Source organism: Nannospalax galili, unplaced genomic scaffold, assembly GCF_000622305.1.
Source record: "Nannospalax galili isolate Female #2095 unplaced genomic scaffold, S.galili_v1.0 scaffold517, whole genome shotgun sequence".
Lineage (NCBI taxonomy): Eukaryota > Metazoa > Chordata > Mammalia > Rodentia > Spalacidae > Nannospalax > Nannospalax galili.
The window spans coordinates 1080807-1092277 of NW_008340098.1; positions in this window are offsets into that span (position 1 = coordinate 1080807).

The window sequence follows — 11471 nt, forward strand, 5'->3', positions numbered from 1 at the left end:
AAACTCACTAAGTAAATAGTCCAGTGAGCCCTAGGGATCTGCTGTCCCAGCACTGGAATACACACTCGGTGTGCCACCATGCCTGACTTTTTGAAATGTGGGTCCTTGGGAACTCAGGTCCTTAAGGTTCAAGGGGAGTACTTTACCAACCAAACGATCTCTCAAGCCCAGTGTTGTTGAATTTTTATGTTGGGGTTTTTTTGTTTGTTTTTGAGACAGGTTCCCCCTATAGCTCCAATTGGCCTGGAACTCACTATGTAGACCAGACTGGCATCTATCTCACAGAGATCTGCCTGCCTCTGCCTCCTGAATACTGGGATTAAAGGCATTGTACCATGACACCTAGCCTGAGTTTTTGTATTTTACCTTTATTGTGGTTTGGGTCTGAAAAGGACCCCACAGTCCATGTGTTTAAACAGTTGATCCCTAGGGGGCAACTCTGTTTTGGTAGGTTATGGAAGTTTGAGAGTGGGTGGGCTGACTGGGGGAAGTAGCCCCAGGCCTTGAGGGCTGTAGTCTGTCCCCACTTCCTGGTTGGTGGCCACAGTACAGCCATGAACTGTCCCTTTTTCCCCTCCTTCCCTACTATAAGGAACTATATCCCCTGAACCAGAAGCCAGAATAAACCTCTCTGGCTCTAGTTGCTTCTGTCAGGCATGTGGTCATGATAATGTAAAAGTAGTATCCCTCCCCAACCAACCCCCATTGGTTTGCTCCTTTGAGACAGGGTCCTGCTATGTAACACAGACTGGTCTTGATATTCCTAACTCTGCTACCAATTGCTAGAATTAGAGGAGTGCATAACCAGCTTCTCTGTTTTTGGTTGGTTGGTTGGTTGGTTTTGGGGGGGGTGTTTTTGCTTTTTTTCCTTTCTCTACTGGGTGATTTCATCTTTTTTTTTAATTATTTTTTTTATGTGTATGAGAGTTTTGCCTGGTCATGTGTAAATGCACCACATGCATGCAGTGCCCTTAGAGGCCAGAAGAGGTTGTCGAATCCCCTGGAACTAGAGTTAAAGATGGTTGTTAGCCACCATGTGGGTGCTGGGAATTGAACCCAGGTCCTCTGCAAGAGCAGCCACTCTTAACTACTGAGCCATCTCTTTAACCCCAATTTCATTGTTTCATAACCTCATTGAATTTTTTATTTCTGCTTGCTTCTGATAGGTATTAAAGACTAACCAGATATAGTGGAATTCACCTTTAATCCCAGCATTTGGGAGACAGAAGCAAGTGGATCTCAGTCTAAAAGGTAGCCTGCCTGCTCGAGCTCCAGGTCAGCCAGAGCTACTTAAAAAAAAAAGATTAATATCTAAGACCTATTTATTCCTATATAAAATATCAATCAGCATTCCGTAAAACAGCAACCAGTCTAGCTATTTCAAGCAAAGGGGGATTGATGGAGGAGACTGAAATAATATTGATAAGAGAAAGTTATACTCTTAGAACTTTCTGTATTCATATATAATCTTTTTTCTTAAATTCTTTTATATTTTTAATTGCTTAAAATATTGAGAATTTTGCTTTGTAGATGCATAAGTATTATAAGTAATGCTAATTGATAGGTAAAAAGTTGACAGAGAACGAGCGAATGGAGGATGAGGCACCGAGACACAGATAAAACTCTCAGCAGGATAGAGCTTTATTTCGCAGGGGACATGTTCCCTTCGGGGAAGGGAAAATGTCTGCCCACGGATTGTGAGCTGGGGCTTATATACGGGGGCTTCAGGGTGCTGAAGGTGGGAAGTTTTGGGGGGAAAAATCAAGCGGGAGAAGCAAGAAAAGCAGGGCTTGTAAACCTGGCTCCGTTTGATCTGCGAGCCAGGATCTGGCTGTACTAAACAGCTCCTAAACTCTCTGGTTAACAGGCAGGATCTGCTTGTCTTTGGAGATCAGAGGAAGGCAGGCTGCCTCTTAGAAGAATCTGCTTCTGTTGACTTCAAAGGCCAAGGTGCTTATCAGCTAGGTTCCCTTTTCTCAGGAGCATGAGAAGTCCTTGGGATCCTGTTGGGAGGGGGCAGAGCTATCTGAACCTTAACACTAATATTGGTATTAGTGAAGTTACAAATAAGGATAATATTCTCAACCTTTCAGTAAAATTTTTTTCCATGCTTATGGGGAGTGGTCACTTTTTAATGTATATTTTTATTGAATTGTTATGCATTTCATATAGTGTATCTTACTCATATTTAGACCCCCTTCCCCCACCTGCACAACCCCCCATCCCCACCCCACCCCTGTCTCCCACATAGCCCACATTCTGTCATATATGTTAAGGCCTATCAAGTCAAGTTTGTGTACCCAGATGACTCTTAGTTTGAGTTCATCCACTGGAGCCTTTCAGCCTATCTAGTATCACTCCCTTAGAGAAGATCAGTTCTCCCTCACCTAGCAGTGATCAGCTGCCAATAGCTCCTTGGCTAAGGTTGGGGCTTCCTGCCCATTTCTCGAGATCTGGGTTTTTATCTGATTGAGTTTGCATGCCATCACTGTTGCTGTAAGTTAATATTAGCAAGTTTCCAGAAGACTTTAAAAAAAAAAAAAACTCAGACTATTCTGTAGTTTCTTTCATTTCACTTACTAGGTAGATACCTTGAAATGTAATTCTGGAATGCTTTACTACTGTATAATGTTCTGTTGCTCTGTGGTGTTTTCAGTACTCTGAGATGTTTTATTACTCTGTAATATCTTGGAGCTCTGTGGTGCTTTCTACTCACTATGTCTAACCCTTGATAAAGATGTAAAGGAATGGAAAGTTCACCAAAAGGTTTAATGAGATACCTGATCCAATTAATCCAAGAAAAATATAGATCAAATGTGACATATCTAAACTCCTGCCAGTGATGTCTGTTTTTTGTATACCTCAATGACTTTTTGAATGAATTCTAGCTCAGCCTGCAAATTAAAAGGTGGCAGATGTCCTGACTCACAGCCTGGAATATCTACTTTGTAAGCTATGATGACTGAGTGAACTCAGGAAGGAATTTTTCTGAGCTAACATGGTCCATCATGAAAAGAAACATAGGGCCCAGGTACCAGCCATAAACTGACGACGTAAAATGCCTCTTTAATCCTACCTGTACTCTGTTCAGGGCCCAGAAAATCGTGAAGCCTTTCTTGCTACTTCTGGGACCGCATGCATGAGAAAATAAAGGAGCTTTCAGACTCTCCTGGGTAAATGCTTGATCTCCTAGCAGTTTGAAGAATTTTTCCATAACATTATCAGGAAGGTAGGGGAGACAAAGGAAAATCAAGAACCTGCTGGTGCCCCAAATCTACCTCACTTCACCATGGCTCTGTAGGAATCATGGCCCCTGCCACCATGGCCTAGAACAGTGTTAACTGCTGCTGAACCGGAACTTGGAGCCTCCCACACTTCGACCAAAGCACCATCGCATCCACTGTAGCTCTGGCTGCCAGAAGCACAAGACAAGAAAAGAAGGCATCTCACTTCCAAGACAGGAAAATAGAAGATGGCTCCTTTGTTCCTCCTGCTTCCAGGCCACACAAGCATCTCCCAGATGACAGAACTTAACTCAAAGCAGCCAAGACAGGTGTGGTGGCATATGCCTTTTAAACCCATCAGAGGCAGGTCAATTTCTGAGCTCAAGGTCAGCCTGGTCTGGGAATATAATTGGCTGGTTTCTAGCCCTCCTTTTTCTAGAGAACTTAAAAGAGTAGGAACAGAGATTAAGGCCTATAGAATCCACATTCACCCACCCATTGTTTCATGAGTGCAAACCGTTTTAAGGTTATGATTTTCTGATACTGGTTTTGGTTTTGGTTGTTTTGTTTTGTTTCTGCAAAGTACCTGTTTTCTCCAAGTTCTGCCCTCCCTTTAATTGGTCTGGTCTCTCTTTCCTAAGGTTTTCTTTGATGTCTAACAATCTTTATGTTTGAGGATGGCAACAAAAATGCTAGTTGAGCTCTGAGCGTGTTGCTGGGACTTGACCTTGACCTTTGCTACAGAAGGTCAGGCGAGCATTTTAAAGGGGAGCTCCTGGTCAGGGTAAGCAAATGCTCAAAGGGCGAAGATCTAGATGACTCTAGGAGCTGAGCAGAGGAGACTCGAGGGTACCCATTTTCAAAATCTATACGTAAGCCTTCTGCCTATCCCCCTCTTTGAGTCTAGAGGCCCTCTATTGTCCTCTCAAGACTAAGGGGACAAATGGGGTTGGGATGGGGAAAGGCAATCATCCAATGAGTGGCAAGAGGGAAACTCAGAGGGATTTGGTTGTTTCCTGGACAGCTTGCAGCCTCCCAGTTGCAGAAGGATTTGATGCCATCATTTTCTGGGCTCGTGAGGACTGCAGTGTAGATTGAGATGACTTTCAGTTGGCCCTCTCTTAGCTTTGGAGCTGCTAGCTTAGGTCTGTGAAATCACTGTCTACTTGTCCATCTGCTTTTTAACTTTCAAAACTGTTTTGCTGTTTTTGCCATCTTCGTGAGTTTGTGATGATTTTCTTACTCTGTACAGAATCTTATATTAGCAGTTTTCTTTCTTCTCATGAGAAAGCTGAGCCTATGATTTTTCTGGGTTCTGTTTTTGCTGTTGAGATGTCAGTCTGTTACTCCTTTGAAACTATTTCCCTGATTTTTCTTCAAAGATTTCTCCTTGTTTCTGGTGTTCTGCAGTGTCATTATGTTGTGTCTAAGTGTGGATTTCTTTTTATTGATTTGCCTGGCATTCATTGGGCTTCTTGAATATGGACTGATATCTTTTCATCAATTCTCAACTATTATGGCTAAATATTGCTTCCCCCCATTCTCTGTCCTCTCCTCCTGAATTTCCAATTACCTGCTTTCTAGGACCCCACCCCCATTTCCTGTTTCTTCTGCCCTAGTTCATAATTTAGCTGTTTTAATCTACTCCGAAACCTATCCATTTTCTTCATTTTAATTATTGAATATATTGGGGGTTTTTGTTTGTTTTGTTTTCAGTTCTGGAATTAGTATTTGGTTCTTTGGGGGGCATTTTTATTGTGTTGTTTTGTTTTTGAGGTAGGCTCTCATGTAGCCTAAGCTGGCCTCAGACTGTGTAACCAAGGATAACTTTGAACGCCTGGTCCTCCCTTCTTCATTTCCCAAGTGCTAGGATTACAGGCATGCACCACCATACCCAGCTTCCTGCTAATTATTTTTTAAAAGATTTAGTTTTTTATGGGGCTGGAGAGATGGCTCAGCAGTTAAGAACACTGGCTGTTCTTGCAGAAGACCCAGATTTGAATTCCAGCACCCACATGGCAGCTAACAACTGTCCATAACTCCAGTTCCAGGGGATCCAATAGCCTCTTCTGTCCTCCAGAGGCATTGCATGACATGGGTGCACTTACCTACATGCAGGCAATACACACATACACATAAAAATAATAACATTTTTTTTAAAAGATTCAATTTTTATTTGTGTGTTGGGTGTGTGTGTGTGTCATATGTGTGTGGTTGCCTGTGGAAGCTAGGACCCCCTAGAGCTGGAGTAACAGTGTGTTGTGAGCCACCTGACATGGGTGCTAGGCACCCATCTAGAATCTTCTGGAAGAGCAGAAAATGCTCTTAACTACTGAGCCATCTCTCCAGCCCCGCCTTCTAATTTTTCCATGTTACTTTTTATAGTTTCTAGTTCCCTGCTGAAAATTTTATCTAGCCTTTTTCTCCTTTAACAAAGGAAGCATAGTTGTTCCAGGCTATGTCTGATGATTCTAGTATCTTGAGTCCCTATGGATCTCTTTCTATTTATGGTTTCTGTTGGTTCTCATGGTCCCTTCTCTGTGGTGCTTAAGGCAGTGGATACTATTCCTGTCCCGTCTGTATGAGGAAATAATTTGAGGCCTCAGATGACATCTTCCCCTTAAGAAGATCCTTTTCTTCCACCAGGTACCTTGAGGCGTTCAGCATCCAGAACTACCTTAGTGATTTCTCATTCACCTGACTCCACGGGAGCAGCCAGCCAGGCTTCACCTCCCTAACCATGAGGCTGGCAAAAAGATAGCTCACTTTTCAGCTTACTTCTCACTTCTCAGGACTGGCAAAGCCCGCCGTAAAAATTGTTGCACTTAATCTGTTGTTGACTGCATCTTACCATCTCACATTTCCATTCTCTCTGCTTTTGTGTCACTGATACTAATAAGTAATCACTAGTTTGTTAACATTTTGATACTTTTAAGAAAATACACAGCAGTTGGGCATGGTGGTACGAATCTTTAATCCTAGCACTAGAGAGGCAAAAGTAGATGGATATCTGAGATCAAGGCAAGCCTGGTCTACATAAGGGCTACATTGAAACCCTGTCTCAAAAAAGAAGAAAAGAAAAATAGGGGCTAGGAGTATAGGTCCGTTGGTAGAGTACTTCCCTGGTTGCCCCAAAAAACCCTGATTCAATCCCCAGCACCACATAAACTGGGTGTAGTGGTCCATACCTCTAGTCCCAGTATTTGGGAGGCAGAGGCAGAAGGATCACTGTCAAGTTTGAGGCCAGCCTGAGCTACATAGTGAATACCAGATAAGCCAGGCCATGGTGGTACCCTGGGCTTCATAACAAGACCCTATCTCAAAAGAAAAGAAGAAGATGTGTGTATGTGTGCACACATGCATGTTTTTAGTAGGAGACGCGCTGGTGACCCGGTCTGCTGTTATGGGAAGTTTTTTTGGTGTATCTCTTTATTTCTTCATCATTATTTTAGTATGTGCTTATTAATGTTAAAATAAAAAACAAATGTATTCAATATCAAATAACACATGCTGTCCTATGTGTCAAGGGTCTGAACTGCAAATTTTGTGAATCCAAGTTAAATTGACCTAAGGAGAAGGCTCTAGTAGGGGAGACAGCCCAGCTGAATCCAGAGACTCCACAGTGCCATCAAGATGTAGCTTCTGTCCACTCTTGGCTTCGCACCTGTTAGTGGCAGCTTATGCAGACCTTTGGAACCTGTGAATATGTTATATGGCAAAGAGGAATTAAGGTTACAGATGAAATTAAAGATGATAATCAGTTGGTATTAAAATAGATTATCCAAGGTCAGGGCTTCTTAAACTTCTTATATTTGTGGCCCCTTTTTACCCAAGAAATTTTTACATGATCCTGGGTATACAGGTACATAAAATAGGTGTTACAGATCAAACATTTACTGATAACAAAGCATAAAGAAATCTATTTTAAAATTATTCTTTGGTATACATATGACTTTACCATTTATTAAAGATGAAAGTGAGATGAATGTGCTGTGTTTACATAAATAATTCAATCTCGGCTGAATATTTGATACTGCAGGACACAGAACATCTTCAGTGTTTTCAGAGTTGATCAGTATTTTGATTTTATAATCAATGCAGAGAATGCCGCGTCACATAAATATGTAGTACAAAATGGCAGCAGTATGTGTAGGGTCTGTTGAAAAATTGTTGGAAATTCTGTCCTAATCTCAAAGCAAAATTCATTTAACAATTTTTTAAAAATGAAACTCATCAGCAACTCAAACAGCAGTTTTAAAAATCAAACACTCCAACACAATACAATCCAAAGATATTATCAGTTTGATACTTGCATGCTAAGGGATTGATGGTAGGAGAATATTAAAAGTATTTTCCACAATTAAACCATTATGTTTCTATAAGAGAAAACTGCATTACAGTAAAAATTGCTGCAATTCATAGCATGCAATAGTCTGGAATCTGAGCTGAGGTGTTTCAGGCAGTGCTTAGTGTGGCATGGTATGGCATGGCATGACAACATGTGCAGTGAGTATGAATGTCCTTTGTTCAGTGAATACAGTGAAGAGTGATGCAACAGGTGAGCACTCCCAGAAACACCTCAGATTTGTTACTCATTTGATTTTGAATTAACTTTTGTGGTTGCACATTCAGAAACTGTTTACTGTTGGCAAAATTGACACAACCTCTGCATTCATTATGTGACCCCGTAAGGGGAATCCCAACCCGCAGGTTAAGAAGCTATTCCCTAGAGTCTCCAGAAGGACAGCCTTGCTGACACCTTGATTTTTAGCCCATGAAGAGGGCGGCAAACTGCTTAGATGTTCTTGCTTCTTGCTGTTTGTGTTTTTATAGTAGATGGAATCCCACGGAAACTGGCCAACAGCCTATGGAAAACTGATGATGCAGAGACCCAAAAGTTCAGTGTCTTGCCACAATAGGAGGAAGATCATCCTACACCTACCACCCCCTCCAAGGCTCAGGTACTTTTGCGGAAGAGGTTGGTGAAAAGAATGCAAGAGCTGGAAGAAGGGGTAGAATGTTAACTGGACATGTACTCCAACCACTATGCCAACAAGCTATAGTCACACCTTCTTCTCATGCTTATCAAGGAGTGGGGGTGTGTGTGTCAGTTACCCCTCCCACCCAGTCTATCGACCTTAGCTGCATGTGGGGGAGGGGCTAAGGATAGATAAGCTGAGAACACCAGGAGGCCCCTCTCTCACCATTTTCCGTGGCTGTTGGGAAGTCTCAGCATCTATATTTGAGTGTGAACTTTCCAGTGTAGCCATAAATGGAGGGCACACTCCTCTGTAAATAAACCCCCACCCTACACTCTGTTAAAAAAAAAAAGAAAGAAAGAAAATGATAGGTGTTTGGATAGGTAGAGGAGAGGGATCTGACTAGACCGAAAGTGGATGGACTTGCACTGGGGAATGTCTGGGGACACTGACTTGACACAGTGGGCCTTAACACCCAGGACAGACTATATGGGTTCCAGTTGGGGGGCTATGGGAGGGTTCTGGTAGGGTCAGGGCTATAAAGATGATTCAGATTGTTTGAGATATTCTGTATGAAATGCAACAAAATTTATTAAAAACAAATTAAAAGAAAAGGGTGGCAAATGCTATGTTTTTTGTTTGGTTTTGGTTTTGGTTTTTTGAGATTTTGCTATGTAACTCAAGCTAGCCTTCCATCTCAGCTTCCTGAGTGCTGTGATTACAGGCAGGCACTGATATGTCAGACACTATGTCAGTTTATTTAAGGGATTTCAGTATCCAACTGCATGAGGTCTTGAAACCAATTCCCTGTAGGCACCAAGAAACAACTATGAAAGTTTCCATTGTGTGGATATACCCAAATGTACATATTTCCATTTGATTGGACATTTGAATAGATAAGTATTGTAAAGAAACCAATTTCCAATGCAAAAATATCTTTAAATTTCCCATATAATTCCATGGATACATATTTTGTGCACTTTCAGAGAAGAGCCACGGCTTAAATGAGACCTTCAGGTCCTCCCCCCTGTGGACAGTTAAGAACCCCCACTTTGAAATTAGATGAATCATTTTGACTTCGGTCTCATTGATATTATGGATAAATATTGTAGTTCTTTTGCATAGATTGTTTTTTTTTTTAATGTTCAAAGCTCCTGTGACATGTATTTGTGGACAATTTGCCCCACTTCTCCATCCCACAGGGCATTCCTATATTGGGGAAGAGTAGTAAAAGTGCTTTAAATGGGTCCATCCCTCAGTGATAATGCTCTTTTGCATCCAGAGTGTGCTCAGAGCGATGAATTTACAGCTTAGCCATTGAGTGCACTGAAAACCAGCTGTATCTTAAAGAGCAGCAAAGTGTTTTGATTGAGGGTTTCTCCCCTCCTCTTTCCTCCCCATACTGGCCAATTTTGCTGCCCCAAATGATAGCCAAGAGAAGTTGGTTCCTCATTGTTTTCAGGATTGATTTAAATCCCTTTTCTGCAGCCTCAGTTATTGCAAACTTTAAATTCAGGTCTCCTGGGATCTGTTTCAAGAAGCAATCTTGTCTACATTGGCATCTGCCAGCATCCCTCCTGACTCGTTTCTATTTGGGCTGACAACAAATCTAGTGGGCCTCACCCACCCTGTTTCCTCAAGTACCTTTCCTTTTCCCAGACCCAACCAGCACCTTTCAAACACCATTGGGGCTGTAGCTACTTGAACATTATTACTTTTAAAAAATATTTTATTTCACTTTTTTATTATTTTTATGTGTATAAGTGTTTTGCCTGAGTGTATATAAGTACACCCCTGTCATGCAAATCCCACAGAGGCCAGAAGAGGGTGTCAGATCCACTGAAACTGGAGTTATAAACAGTTATTAGCTGCCATGTGGGTACTGGGAATTGAACCTGGGTCCTCTGGAAGAAGAGCAAGTGTTAACTATTGAACCATTTCTCCAGCCTTGATTACTTCAAACTTAACATCTTTCACATTTGTCCCTGAGCACCTTAGAATCCTCTGCTGGGCTAGAGCTCCTTTGGCAAAGGCTGTGGGGAGGTGGGCTTCAGTTGTGCAGTCATGAAACTCTCTGGAGCTGTGGTTCTGGGAGGCGAGGTTGACTACATCCTCAAGACAGAGAAGCCAGCAGATACCCAAATCTGGTCCACCATATCTGATGATATGAGAGGCAAAAAGGCTCCAAGTGGCAAAAGAAAAGGCCAAGGCTTTTCCAGGGCGACACTAGATCTAAGTCACTATTAGGTCATTACTTTGAGCTAAAAGGATCTTTCAGGTGGTTCTTTGTCTTTGCTTGGATTCATCTTAGAATTTCAGGATCAAATGTGTCATTAAAGTCATCTAGCCCAGTCCTTTAGCAAATGTTTGAATCTTCTGTTAAACCTAACCTTTGTCTCAAGGCCTCCAGTGTTGGGAAATTCACTCTTTAAAATCTAGGACCCAAGTATCAGAAAGCTCTGTTCTGAAGTTTTGTATATGCATAAGGTAAATGTTCTCAGCTTATTAATTATGCATTCTAAGATCCCCCAAATCATTCATTCTTTTTTCCATGTAACTAACAAGAGCAATCTTGTTCTTCGTTGTTCTCTGACCATGTGGTTGAGGTTAAGGGTTGACTTATCACTATTCTTTTCAAAGTAGATTATGGGCTAGGGATATAGCTCTTAGAATGCTTGCCCAGCATGCATGATGGGTGGAATCAATCCCCAGCAGCACAGAATCCCCAGCACATACCTGTGATCCCAGTGTTTGGGAGATGGAGGCAGGAGAATCAGAAGTTGAAGGTCATTTTCAGCTACATAGTAAGTTTGAGGCTAGTCTGGGCTACATGAGACTATCTAAAAATAGAATGTGTGTGGAAAATACATTGAAAGGAATAAGTCAAAGTCTGGTACCTAAGTCTGTATATCCTCTTCAAAATGATACCTTCCTTTGTAGAGTTGATTTGGGAATTGGTGGTGTGTGTACAAGAGCTGTTTAAACCTAATCTAAGAGACATGGTTTAGCTGGAAGTGAGAGAAGATGGCATCCATTCTAGAAGGCATAGCACCTAATGGAGATTCAACACACCCAGTTTCTGCTTAAGGAAGTTTCGCTTCCAGTATTAGCAATAGCCACTCAAAAATGTTTAGTATTTCATAATTCCTAGGCATATGCTATTTGGGAAAAGAAATTTGGAGATTTTCCATGGATTTGGGGTAGGGGAGGTTTTCTCTCTGATGGTGAAGGTTCTAGACATCTCTGACTCTCAGTCCATCTGGAGCTT